Genomic DNA, 14,814 nt, shown 5'->3' with positions numbered 1-14,814 from the left:
ATTTGCACAGGGTACAGTTTACAAACACTTCCTTCAGGGAATGTTTTTAGGCTATTCTTCAAGTAATTTTCAGGTTGTGGACTCAAAGGGAATTATTTCACCTAGATCCTGGTTCCTGAGATGCTGTAATACTACAAAGGGAAGTGGCTTGAATTGCTGAGACTTAGCAGCTACTTAAACTCAAGTAAGACTGCAATATCTTGATATCTTTTCTACCTTTTCTTTCACCTTTGTTGTGTTGTAATCTTCACAGCTGTGTTGTTGTTGCTTCTCTGCCGGAGCTCCTCTCCAGCCCTCTCTGAATGCCTCACCCCCTTTTATCCCAGCAACCTCCATGGGCTGCAGCTGCTGCCCAATCAAGAACATCACAGCTGCAGCCCATTTACAATAACTAGGATCAGGGCAGGGTCACTTCTACAATACAGAGATCTTTTGCTGCCATACATATGTTTACAATACATATATTTACTCAGGCTCCCCACATTTCCCCCTTTTCTTTTAACAATTATACAATTACAATACACATATCTGTCCCAGGTCTCAGGCTGCCACAGCTCTCGGCTGTCTTGAATACATATATATCCCTAGATGTTCCCAGACTCCTTTCCTCAAAGGCCATATTCTCACAGCTCTCTGCTGTTATAGCTCCTTGATTCAAAGGCCATATTATATTCTAAAGTCCCAGCTCTCAGGCTGCTACAGCTCTCGGCTGCCCTATCCTCTATCGTGTCGGGGGGAGCCCATACCTTCTCTCAGTGTTTTGTTATGGCTGTGTGTTCTTCATCACGTCGGGGTCACCAGATGTTGTAATCTTCACAGCAGCATTGTTGCTTCTCTGTCAGGACTCCTCTCCAGCCCTCTCTGGATGCCTCACCCCCTTTTATCACAGCAACCTCCATGGGCTACAGCTGCTGCCCAATCAAGGACATCACAGCTGCAGCCCATTTACAATAAGTAGGATCAGGGCAGGGTCACTTCTACCATACAGAGATCTTTTGCTGCCATACATATGTTTACAATACATACATTTACTCAGGGCCCCCACATTGTTGTAACTTTTATCCCAGATAGATGGAATCCTGGTGTGATTGGGGGCAGCTGCCGAGTTACTCTGCTGCAGGACATGACTGGGCAATGCGCTGCATCTACTGGGATGCTGTGGGTCATGCAGCTGCTCATGAGGAACTTGGCTGAGCTGAGCCTGGAGGTATATTTGAGTCCATGCATAGAGAAATGTCTGCCCTATGCTTGCCTCTCTCCTCTGGTGTCCAAGAGACTGAGCCATCAGGCATGGGCTTAAACAGCAGGGAAAATGGGTCATGTGGAGAGCTGCCGCACACTGCCAGCCAGCAGTGGCTTGATGGGAGTGATTCCATCTTAAGAAGCTGTGGTTTGAGCCACTTTTAATGCTTATCCCTGAGTGGACAGGCTTAGTGAGTTTTAGGTGAATCCAGTGGTGATGTGTAATAGAAAAATTTTAATCCTTCCCTTTGCTCCCAACTAATGGCACATACAGCAGAGATTCCATTTTGTTTCCATGGAATGTTTTCATAGCTCTTTCTGCTCAGATTATTTACTTCATTTTTACAATAAATACAGGAAAATATGGTAGATGCTTCTCAGCAAGGCAGGCCTGGTGGGGTGTTAGTACTTCTATAGAGACTTGGGCGTCTGAGTGCAAAGCAGTAGGAAGACAAAAAGCAGAAAAAATAATTACCTAATAACATCTCTGACTCATGGAGACAGAATCCTGAAAACATCATCCAGGCTTTGCAGTTCCTGCATCTGCCTCTTCTTAGCAATCAAATCCAACTATCAGTATTTGGTGTGCTCATGTTTCTACAGATAATTGCATTTAACAGCTTTAATTTATGCAAGCCTCAAGGAAGAACTTCGTTGCATTTGAGTTATTTCTTTCTCCTATTTGTCTGAAACCAATCAGGCAGATAGAACTGTGCTTTTGTTAATTTCCAGCCTAATTTATCTTCACTATTTTTTATCTTCACCAGTTTCAGTTCATTTTTTTTCTTGGCTACAGAGGACTGTGATGAACTTGCAGTGAAAAATCTGAAACCAAAGACAGTATTTAATCAAAATATTTGTACATTGAACTTCATTTCCCTGATTTTATTTATTTCTTTAGATACCTGATATTGGAGTTTAAGTGGTGGAAATAAATATTAGTGAAAGCAAATGATCACAGTGAAAGTTCTACTGATTCTCATAGCTCTTGTCTTGGGTTGATAGTATTTCATTAATTTCATTTGAGATCCTATGTGACAAGCATAATTATGATATAATAAGACTTAGCTAGGTGGCATAAAATTATCTGCCAGTAAAGCCTCAAAGACAAGGTCACATAGAGTACAAGTGTCTTCAAAATTATGTTTCTGGAACTAAGTGTTCTAGCAACAGAAAAAATAAAACATACATAAAAGTAACATTTTACTTTTTGACACCGCTTCTAGCAGCTGCAAAGCAGTTCACCAAAATGGTTTCTCTAAAGCATTTTAAAAAGCTGTTAATGTTAATTTAGAGTTCATTTTTGTTTATAAAGGACAATATTAAAAATCGGCTTTGTGGAAATGAAGCTGGGAGTTAAGAAAGCAGTAAACAGTTCTTCAATCATCTACTACATTTGGTAGGGCAGTATTACACCTCCTGCTCCTGAAAAACAAAACAATGCTCTGATCATTTTTATGAGATCAATATACATAGCTACTTAGCACAGGTGCCTGTAGCTAGTAATGTATTTTCTGTGAACTTTGCTCTTTCTAGACTGTACCCCAGAATATTTTCTTTACTTATTTAGTCCTATATGTAATTAGGATAGTCTTAATATTGCTTCTGTGTATGGCCACCCTATCAATCCCTGTATTAACAGAGCTCCTGATATAAAGACCGGTTTTTTTATTCATCCCTATTATGCAGAAAGGAAGAAATTCCCCCTTAGAACTTCATGACCATTAAGGGCTTGATTAAGGGTGCCTTTTTATGAGGTGTTTGAAGATCCCTGGATGATTTCTGCACCTTCACAAAAGATTTGCTGTTGATGCTTCTAGAAAATTAAATAATTTTAAAAATTAATTATAACAGGGATTTTTGAAATTGTAAGAAATATTTGTGCCTGTTTTCTGACACAAGGTGAGTCCTTGTATCTCCTTCCTTCTTGCAGGAGATAATGAGTTTAATTTTGATTGAGATTAATTTTGATAATATCCACCTAGATTACCTTGTATATATCTCTATCTCTGTGTGTGTATACATATATGTTTATTATGTGGTTTATAGCATCAACTGTACTAACTCCAGAAGTAGGTGATTTCTAAGGGTTTGTTTTGGTTTTAGGTTTTTTATTTGATGCTGCTTTAAAAACAATCCTTGTCATTGTTCTATAGCAGCAATGTATTCTTTTTCCCTTTGGTTTTTTTTTTTTTTAAATCTTCTTTCAAAATCTAACTTGCTTTCAATTCTATATATCTACTTCTACCTTTGGGTGCAGTGTTTCTTTAGTCTCTGCACTTTGACACTTCCCATGTGAACCGGCACTCTGCTCCTGCCTTATTTGAAATGAAAGGTAAAGACATACCAGAGGTAACTCCAAGTTCTTTGCTGATGGGGAAATACTGACAATTAAATGCTTTAGATGACTCTTTATCACCAAGTCCTTCACCACAATTAAGAGTGATTATTTCTCTGGTGTGATAGTGCCATTGTTTGTTGTTGCCCTGGAGAAAGCCATCAGGGCACAAGTGGACATGACAGCTTGAAAGAGGTAATGGTTTCTCCTTTTGAACTTTCTGATTTTTGTTTTTGTTCTTATATTTTTGGCCTTGAGCTTGACTCTGCACTTTACTGAGAAATTGAAATATAATTATGTGTAATTCGCTAATTAAATCATTATGTAATATTTGATTGTTCTAGTTAATAATGACTTTGAAATAGAAAAAGACTGTCTTCCTGTAAATAATGAAGAATTCAAGGCAAGGAAGCAACCTCTTTTCTATTCTGCACCAGAGCAGTGAATAAGACCTCTTTCCTGATCCTGAACTTGCAGAAATTTTGTGTAGAGACAGAAAAAGTTAGAGGGTGGGGATCACTTAGTGTTACCGTAGCAATGTCTTCCTGAAAAAGGCAAAAACCTTCCATAAAATGGCACCTGGTTTAGCTGTGATTTAGTTCTACAAATGGCTCATCTAGTGTAAGATTTGGGGCATAACCAGTCTTTTCAATATTAACTTTTCCCTTTTGAAATATGCCGATTGCCTAGAGTTGATGTAGAAAAATAGAACAGTTTGAACACAACCCCTACCCCTTTCCATGCCCTCACAAACCCTAGAAAACAAACAATCACCACCTTCTCCCAGATGTCCAGGCAGTATAAGACACAATCTGTTGAAAGAGAGAAGGTGTCTTTTCTCATTAATGTCACAGGAGCAGGGTACTGATTTCTTCTGCCTTAAGGTTTTTTCTATGCTATATGGCCAGCTCTATGTTCAATCATTATTTGTTTTAATTTCTATTTATAAAGACTTCTAAATAACAGGAAAAGATTGGTAATAAAGAGAATTGGTTTGCTTGTGCTTTCTCCTCTTTGTCTGTGATCTTTGTGTTCTAATTATGTTCTCAGCTTTACTTGTGAATCCTAGTTTAGTGATACTATATCCCTTTACCTTATTTGTGTCCAAATTGCACTCTAACAAGTAGCAAAGTTTTCATACTCTGCATTTTTAAAATAATGTTTATTTTAAAAATCTAATGCCAGTATGCTTTCCTCCCTACAAGATTTGGATCAATACAGTAAGGATCTGGTCTCTGATGGACTCCAATACATTTCAACAGGAGAACAAGAAATGAACTCAGAGCTTTGTTTATTTGTAAATGTCAGGGAAGCAATACTTTTATGCCATCTTGGTTTAAATTTAGCTCAGTGTGATTTAGGGCCATTGTGATTCAGGGTTGATGCTGGCAAGATGACTGCTGATCCTGGTCCCACACCAATTGTGAGGGCTCAGCCGTGAGGAATACAGCAATCAGTGCCCCCCAAGGAAAATCTGGGGGCTTGGTGTGCTTTCTGGTTTGGACTTGTACATTGCCAACTCAGTGCTTATAATGCTGGAAGAAAAGGCTTGTCCCTAATAGGTCAAAACAAGATTGATTTTGCTCAGTGTCCTATTTGCCACAGTGTCTGTAAGTGGATGTGCAAGAAAGAGTGAAAGCACAGTAAGCAAGTACCTATTTCCCACCTTCAGCTACATTCATCTCTGGGGCTCTCCTGAGCTGGATGTGATTTCAACCTCTTTGCTAACTCATAGCAGGAATATTTCCCATAAATGTGAGCCTTTGTAAGCTTCTAGCATCTACCAACTATTGTCTCAGCATGTAATATATTTTTATGCATGTTGTGCCCAGCCATGACCTCCTTGGTTCTAATCTGTGTCACTACCTGTTTTTACTAAATTTTTAGTAAATGCTAAAATCATAATACCCTTGCTTTTTCCCAGCTCCTATTTTTATATGCATTATAAACAGCTCCCACCTTCTGGTCCTTACCCGAGTGATTAAAGCATGTGACTACCTACACAGCAGATCTAATTTTCTACTTCACTTGACTACTCAGGTGAAGTGGGTTTAATGTTAGTGGGTTTGTTGTTCATTTTGTCTACTTACTGTACTTCTGATTCGGCAGTTTCTTGAATTCCAAATGTATCTTTCTAATTTTTTTCACAGTGAACAGTATTGAAAAGAAATGGATCATCTCCCCAGTGGCAGCCCTGTTCTTTGTGTGTTCTTTGTGCCCTGGATGTTTGGTATCTAATGAGCCTTTGGTGCTTCCAATGAAGAAGGATTTAAGTTTTGGTTCCATTTTGTTGGCTGAGCTTTTGCCAGTCTTGGTGTGGTTTTGCGTTTGATGTACCATTTAATTTTCCTCATTTCAATCCAATTTCAGCTTTTAAAGTCTGTCATCTTGCTTCTAAAACCCCCACACTGTGCTGATCAGCTACTTTGGGTTCCTGCTTGTTCTCCAGCTCCTCACCATGGCAGCCTTCACTGGCCCAGCAACTCCAGCAAGATGCCCTTCAGCAGTCTTCACCACTGTCTCTTAGTTTTCAAGTCTTTAAAATGTTATTTTTATCTGCCTTTTAGTAAGTTTCCTAATTTTTATGTGATCTGCCAACCTGAAATTGAGCGCCACCAAAGGATTGGTTTTCCTTTTAAGTTTTTCATTGTTACTCTTGCAGGAGATATTGCTAGCTACTTTGTGGTAAATTCCGCAATGATTGTTTCTAGTTCTGTGATTCTGATTGACCTGTCCTGACTTAGGACTGATTAGGGTCTTGCCTCCTGCTCATGAGCTCCCAGGGAGCTGCTTCACACCATTACTGTAGCATCTGAGCAAATGATCTTTGCCCAGTTTGTGAACAGTAACTGAAGCTTCCCTGTTGGCTATTTGTTTATTACACTTTCTGATCTCCCCTGGCATCCTGTGATTAGTGTGGTCCTCCTGTTCAGCTAAAGGGCAATACTGCAATTGTTTGTTGCTGCTTTAAGCTAGGCATCGCAAGTGTCATGGGTTCTGTGGTACTTGCTGAGATGTTTCCACCCTTACATCTCCTTAGCATACAATATTGCTGTACAGGTCACTCATTTTCCTGTCTTCTCTGGTTTTGAGTGTTTGGAGGAGTTTTTTTCCCTTTCATAATTTTTTTTATTACTGATAATAAAATACCTTACTTACTCACTTCCTTCCCCCAAATTCCTCATACACTTTGTCAGTGCCTTCACTTTAGTACTAGACATTGCAGTTCCTCAGATGCATGTTTAAGATATGAGAATCTTTATTAAATTGGACATTTTGTGAAGCAGCTCAAAGTAAGTGTTTTCATTGTGCATTGAAAATATTTGTGCTGCTTCTGCATAGACTCACAAGATGAGTCTGTGTCCTCTACAACTCCAAAGCAGTTCATAGTTATTGCTCTTTTAATTTGACACTTGGGCTCGTTTTTTATCCTCTGACTTTGCACTCAGGCATTCAAAAGAGTGCAAAGATTTTTTTTTTTGACTTCTCTAACTTTTCAGAATACTGTGTTTGATTTTAATTGATCTAAGGTGTTATTGTTAGGTTGGACGTGACATACACGTGATTAGGGTCTAAGAAGAAAAAAGTTTTTTGTTCTGCGTGTTCTCCAGCTTATATACTCTTAACAAAGTGTGATCTTAAGTCATTAACTACATCACAATAAGTTATTATATTCATCCGTACAAAGATTTAGCATCAATATAATTGGCAAAAGTTTACAGAAATTTAATAAGGCACATGTACACATCTGCTTATGCACGTAGTCTAGCTTACAGAAATTTTCATGTATCTTTTCTAATTTTCAAGCCCCCTCATAATGTGGAAATTTAAGATTTAGAGCCCAGACCTGAGGTCATGGGCTCTAAAATCCATAGACATGTCAAAAGTATTGGCATGTTTCCATTAGTGAGTAGCTCTCAGCAGCCAGTGCTGTGCTTCTGGCAGGAAAGGCTATACAAACAGCTGCTTTCTCCAGAGTTTATCCCCTATTGTGCCCTCTAACCCTCAAGAAATATGTTTATATCTAATATCAAAAGGTACAAAAGAGGTAGATTAATGGTCGTGGTAATTTACCACACACTTTCATATATTTTACATGTTCACTTTTAATTCCAGTAAAGGATATATATATAGAAACCCTATTATCCTAATCCAGTTTCTTCAGTGCTTTATATCTTGGTACAAATATATTTTAAAGTACAAAATGTAACGATATTTGCCATGAGTAAAATTCCAAAGACCATATACATAGGTGGCACTGGTTGTGGAATGATTTGTCAAGTTGATTCCTTTCAACACCTTTCATGTTTTAATGGGATATCTTCAAAATATATTCCCATTTTAAAGCTGAATTGTTGTCTTTGAGTTCTTTATAACTGAATGGGAAGTCATTTTGTATCCGTGAATTTAGGTTATTGTCTGCAGTAATGGAACTGTCTTTTTTTCAATTTAGCAAAATACCATTAAGAATTAATTTATGACCCAGCTACATTATTGATTCATAGAGGTATGGAGGAGTTTTACAGTCTCGGTATTCTTTTCAACAAAGTTCTAAAGATAATTTTTAAAGCACACTATGCTCTTTCATTGCACTATAACTCATATATATAAATGCAATTCAGGGAATGTGTTTTTACTGGAGGTGGAGGTAGCAAAATGTAAAATTACCAATAACAATGTGACACTGTGTACTGGATGCAATTTTGTATTTCAGAAGCAGGAAATGGAGAAAAGGATGATTACTTTAAAGTAGTATGAGTAAAATCCTACCATCTCTTAGTACAAACGTAAAATCCTGGGAGGTAATTCTGTTTGACTGTAGATTCAAAGTAGGTAACAGAGACCAAAACAAATATATAAGGTCCATATGGTACAGTGATGGACTATGTTAGGAAGGTTTCATTTGTGAAGGACAAAGTGTTGTTTAATGGTAATGTTACATTTCTTTAAGTTCCTTATTTTGTCTTTCACTTCATCAACATTTAAATGGGAAGTGGGAGTTCCTTCAGGAGTTCCAGCAGGTGTCTCACAGCTGAGGGGGCAATGCCTCCCTCCCTTTGCACTGCTGCTTTTAGAGAAAGAACTCTCAGCCCCTTTATCTTCAAAAGCTTTTTTTGTCTCTTCTCTCTGCTTTGTCTGTCTGTGAAATTACCCCACTCTTCTACTGAGAAGGAAAAATTCCTCGATTCCAGTCAATCGCTGTTCTCTTTGTTATCTGCCCTGAGACATAGGATTTCATGCATGCAAGGTGTGTGTAAAGTGCTGCATAGTGGCAACAGTAGTGCTTTACCCAGATGTGTGAACTGTTCCATGGATGTCAGGCGATGTCTTTCACTATATTTGACCCAAGAGTAATTTATAATGGCAGGATTTCTGCCTTGTACCTACTGGCTCCTGATGCCCAAAAAACTGGGCTGATTTATGTTCAGTACCTGCCCCATGCTGCTGTTTCAAATCCTTTTTGCCGTGGATTGTGATCTGGATGTTAATTTATCAAAACTGGGATTCACAGGTTGCAGTGTTATAGCCAAGCTAAGAGAGTGTCATAAAGAAGGGTCCATTCATCTTGTGAGACTGCATGTAAATATTGTGTTCTATAGCTTTAGCTAGGTGACTGTATTATCTCATTAATCATTTTGTGAGGACTTCTGTGTTGTTGTTGTTGTCTCTTCTCAAGGATAGACAGACATTTACCACTTCCATGATCAATAAATGAATTATTGGGAAATAGTGGCTATAAACTGGGGTAGCAGCATTGTTGGCTGCTGCTTTTGTTGGCTGCCTTCTGCAAGATTTGCAGGTGGAAAGAAAAGGCCAGGGTATAAGAGCTGGCTGAGAAACCTGCTGCATTTGAGAAATCTAATTTCAAAAATAAATTGAGTTTGGACTGTATGTCTTACTGGCTCTAAGCAGTGATTTTCTATCCTTTCTCTTAACCTCTCCAGGTATTGATTTTTTGCAGTACCGTATTTAACATTTGCTGTGCAGAGGCACACAGCCCTTGCAGCTGTGGAGCCCTGCCTGGCATTCCTGCCCCAGCATTCCTGCCCTGCTTAGCACCTTTACCCATGCTTTAAATTAACCAAGTGGAAGTTCCTTTATAGCAATTTAATTTTCCTCATGTGCGATCTTTTCTTACAGAGCTGTATGGTTGAGCTTAGCCAGATAGATAGGTGTTGTTCACATCATTTGTCTCTCCTTACAAATTTTAAGGAAAACACAAACTGTCAAAATAACCTTACAGATCTCAGAAAATGCTGATGAAATTTTTCTCATAAAAACAACAGAGGAAATCAGAGTTCCAAAATAAATGCCACCCAGAGATCCTTAATGTCCTCAAATATGAAAAGAACACTTATACTGACAAAGGAAAAATGTTACAATCAAGTTTGAGTAAATGGATATATAATGAATACAGAGAAAAACCTTGGGAAATGTCTGAGAAATAACTGTCAACATGTAGTAGCTCCTTTTCCTCTAATGCAAGTTTAAAACATTTCTGACATAGATGGCTTTTTTCTACTGAAAATTCATTGTTCTGGGACAATGATTTTTGGTAATGGTAGTGGATGTTTAGTGTAGCCTTTCAAAATGGGCAATATGTGCTTTATTTTTTGAGCTGAGGAGATGTGCTTTGTGCTGCTGCTTTACTTATTTATTTATTTTTAAGTATTATGGAAAGCCTGTATTATATGTGGAATATAACAGTGATAAAGTTGTCTAGTTGTCTGCATTCTTTATGCTGGGGGACTTTGTTTGTTTGGGGGATTTCTTTTTGTGAGTTGATGGGGGTTTTATATGAGGTTTGGATTTTTTTCTTCTTTTTTCCATAGCAGTTTATATAAATCAGATCAGAAGAGCAAGTTGCTGGAGAAGTTGCCCCACTTGGCTACCCCAGGAGGAGGTTAATTGCATCTACACAAAATAAAACCTGAAGAATAAATGCCTTGTGTTTGTAGGGCACCCATTTGTAGGCACTAAATTATTCCTACTCTGAAATCAGATCACTGGGTTGATAACCAAAGCTGAATGAAAAGGAAAGTATTTCTCTTTTCAGACATTTCTGGCCACAGCGATGACTCCAGCTTGTACAGCTGCTCAGGTCAAGTGGTGCCCTCCAGTTTGTCCCCTCAGTGGCTGTGATGATCAACCACGTGGAGATGAGACTCATTTTGATTTATCTTTCCTGGGCCATTTTATCTTGAACAGTGTGTCTGCAACACGGGTTCTTCTAGTTCCATGCCTGCAGCTGAGGAGGCAGAGGGCGATTTGGTGAGTCAGCCACTTTCTGCAAAGTGTTTTTTACAGGTAGGTTTCAGATTTATCAAATGCCCTTTTTTTTCCATGTACTTTTGAAGGCCATATTGTCTGAATTAGGGAAATCACTGGGTACTGGAATGAGAAATGAGCTGAAAAAGAAATTGATCAGTAATTAGGAAGGTTAATCCACTCACAGCAGAGAGCCTGAGATTTATCCTGATGTACTGCTATTCAGTTAGTGTAGGTATAAGTAAAGCAAGTTGGGAAAAAATTCTCATAAGTCCTAGTTACCATGACACGGATTGGGAACATTAGGATTTTCCACAGGAATAGATATTTAGCAGAATACAAGTTCTATTTTTTATATAAATTCTCTAATTCTACTTCTTACTCATTTTTCAGCTATGGAGTATTTGCTGTCTGAGTTGTATCCACATCTTCCTGACCATAACCCCATAAAAACTCATCTGAAAGAGCTAAAAAAAAGAGGGAGAGGATATCAAAGACATCCACCTTCCCTTTGCCTTGTTGAGGAACTATCTCCATTGCAGAGATTAGATTTGAAGCAGAAATGCAGGCATAAGTTTTTTAATAATTATTTTCTACAGTTTGGCATGCAAAATATAAATGTAGAGATGCATTATGACAAGAACATTTCTCATAAGTATGTCAGAAGTGTATGGTTCTGTATTTGAAATTAAAGTAGCCTTTGGCAAACCGTCTGCATGGCTGTGATAAGGAAACACATGGAAATCTGAGCTGGGTTTACGGACAGTATGGTTTTCCTTGTTCTTTACCACCCTCTTTGTTTTCTGACAAAACTTAGGGAATAGGTTTCTTTAGGTCCTCTGTTTATCCTCAGTCCAGAAATAGATTTTATACTCAAGGTCGGGAACTGTTAGGAGATTTCTGTCCCGTTCTTTCCTTGCTTTGTGTCACATTTCATCTGCAGTTATGCTTGAGTAAACTTCAGGTTACTGAGCAATAAATAGAAGTTGGAAAATGCTGACAAATTTTAGTTAGAAAATTATATTAAACTTCAATACTTATTTGAGCAAAATGATATTGTGGCATTGCCAAACCTCATAGATGGAGAGAAGAAAGGAAGGGGAAGAAGAGGAGAAGGCATAACAAAAAACCAAAGGGGTTTTGAACTCAAACATACAGTCTCAAAGTCTTGGCCTGAAAATTTTTAAGTGCAGAAGGGTTTTTACTGCCTAACACATGTTTTATGAAGTAAGTATAGTTTCTCTTTTAAGATTTTCAGAAGATATTTAAGTTTTTTCCTTTCTGCTATAATCCTATTATCTTAAGTTGCTTTGGACAGCTAGATATTAGCCATGATGTGGTATATCTAATAGTGATCCTTTTACATCTCCTAAAGGATGTAATAGAATGAAGTATGCTAATTGGAAACCAGAATAACATGTCCATAACAATTTCATTTTACTTGTGTGTAAACAAGACTCTAAGACAGGGTCAAAACTGGCATAATACAGCATTTTTGTAGTCTAGGTTCCGTGGAAACATAGTGAAAAATGGGGCTATGATCTAAGTGCTCATTCCCAGAGGTGCAGCCCTGGTGGAGGACAAGCAGGGGATGCGCTGTGTTTCCTCAGAGGCACAAAAGCATCAGCACCTTGGCAGAGCTCTTTGGGGTGAGGCATTTTGCAAAGCCACCAGGAAGGAAAGGGAGGATGCCCAGGGTGGCTCCCTGGTTACCATCCCTTGTTGTGGATTTTATTTCTAGAGGGGCAGGTGACTGGGCCCAGAAGTCTTTGATCCCAGAGAGCCCCAGGAGTGCTGAGTGATTTACCCCTATCCAGCAGCTCAGGGCCACATGGCTGCTTGCTCTCTCCTTCCCTCTGGGATGAGGGAGAGAACTGGAAGAGTAACAGTGAGAAAACTCAGGGCTGAGATACAGACAGTTTAAAAGGTAAAGCAACAGCTGTGCATAGAATGAACACAGAACAAGGAATTCATCTCCTACTGCCCATGGACTGGCCAGTGTCCAAATGTCCCCACTTCCTTCTTCTTCCCCCAGCTCTGTGTGGTGAGCTGGGACATCCCTTGGATCACTTGGGCTCAGCTGTCCTGGCTCTGTCTCCTCCCAGCCAGGTGGGGCTGGGTGAGGGCCAGAGGAGGCCTTGGCTCTGTGTGAGCTCTGCTCAGCAATGCCCAAAACATCCCTGTGCTACCAATGGCCAAAAAATCCCTGTGCTACCAACACCCAACACCCTGTGCTACCACTGCCCAAAACATCCCTGTGCTACCAATGCCCAAAACATCCCTGTTGCTACCAACACTGATTCCAGACCAAATCCAAAGCATAGCCCAGACTATTACTGTGGCAGAAACTAACCTTACCCCAGGCCAAATGAGCACGTGTGTACGTATATAATGCTGCTTCTGTGATGGTCTCAGCTGAGAAGAGATCTAAAAGGATCATCAATAAAATCTGTATAGACACAGTGATTAGCAGGCCAGAAGGTGGGGGATAAAGGAACTGGAAGATAATGCCTGTACTTGGAGAGAAACCACTGCAGAAAAAGAAGATATTCTCAAGCCCAGAAGATTAGCACCCACATGAAAATAGCGTGTTTGCTGGGTAGTGTGGAGGGATAGAGGGTTTGCCAGGGACCAGCTCGATAAAGGGGCAACATAACCTGGCAGTCACATCTGTAACCCATGCCAGGGATGTGAGTAATGGTGATCCCAGTCCCTTCAAAGAGAACTCTAGTACAAAAATCTCTCTAGCACAGGCTGGATTATTCCTCACAGCCACTCCTCCATCCTCCTGAACTACCTGAAGTCTCGACTAATAAACTAAAATAATTACGTGCAAAAGGATGCACAGATTCCACATGGAGACAAAACAAAGGATAGACCTTCAGGTGAAGAGGACTGCATGAAAAACACATGGAACATTGAAGGGGAGGCTGCCACATCTCCACAGGTGTCAGGAGGCAGGAGGATATGCTAGAAAATGACAGTGCTGGCAAAACCATTGTGATGGGCATGCCAGCCCTCTGAGCAAAAAGAATAACAAGAACACAGTCCTCAGTGGGATTAAGTTAGTGACTATACACACTTAAGGTGAGCCTGGAATGCCTTCTCTCATCCTTGTCAGAAGTCCATAAATTTTAATGGGACAGTATTGTTGCTCTCAATTAAATTTGTTATTTGTGCTCTGTGCAGTCCGCAATGATATCACCTTGATGGGAAAAGACTAAAGCTGGTGTAAAGAGAGACAAGACTGTCACTCTGATTTTTTAAGACTTTCTAAGCCTTCTGATGTTGACATTCTTGTAGTGAACTTTCTCACACACTTTCTGTAAATAACTCATTGTTTTGCATCCCTTTATGGAGGAGAAAAGAGTTGATGGATTGTTGGTTTGACCATTGTCATTGGAGAGGTGTCACTGTCACCCTACAATCCGCTGTCACTTTTGGAAAACTATAAATTTTGGAGTCAGAAAATAAACTTCCTTTTTTTCTTCACCTTGAGAACAGCTGTGTGAGCTTGTGTTCTTTTGTGTCCTATAGTGACACAAGACTGCAATTTTTTATCACTTAAGAAGCCTCAAAGGAGACAGAAAAAAAAAGCAGGAAAAAAGAAAGGTGGAATTTTCTGTTTAAAAAAGAGTTTACACCAAAATGAAGAAATTCAAGTTAATGCTTCCGCTCATTTACCCCACAGATACCAAAAATACAGGAAATATAAGAGTAAGGAATTGTTCTAGCAGCATAACTTGAACATTTGTGGAAACCTTAGGCTTTGGGATGTTGGTACTATCAGTTTCTCTAAATAGATGTGAAACCTGAAGTTGAAACCATGCAGGGGAGAATTCAAACCTAGTCTTCCAGTGACTTTGCACAGACTGAAGTGACCCCTGAAAGCTAAAAATTGCAGTAGGAATAAGTGTAGTCATTTTGTGTGGTGGGATGTGTGCTGGCAGCACTGGATGGTGGGA

General features: G+C 39.3%; 1 long non-coding RNA gene across 1 annotated transcript; it reads left to right on the top strand.

Moving 5' to 3' along the window:
* The first annotated feature begins 1,050 nt into the window (after positions 1-1,050).
* LOC135449339 (uncharacterized) lies at positions 1,051-11,562 on the top strand. The gene is made up of 3 exons (XR_010440726.1): positions 1,051-1,207; positions 10,790-10,888; positions 11,243-11,562. It is a non-coding gene; the product is annotated as an uncharacterized LOC135449339 (long non-coding RNA).
* Positions 11,563-14,814: the final 3,252 nt, after the last annotated feature.

The sequence above is a fragment of the Zonotrichia leucophrys genome, chromosome 6, assembly GCF_028769735.1.
Source record: "Zonotrichia leucophrys gambelii isolate GWCS_2022_RI chromosome 6, RI_Zleu_2.0, whole genome shotgun sequence".
In the NCBI taxonomy this organism is placed as follows: Eukaryota; Metazoa; Chordata; class Aves; order Passeriformes; family Passerellidae; genus Zonotrichia; species Zonotrichia leucophrys.
This window is presented reverse-complemented; position numbering and strand designations above follow the sequence as displayed.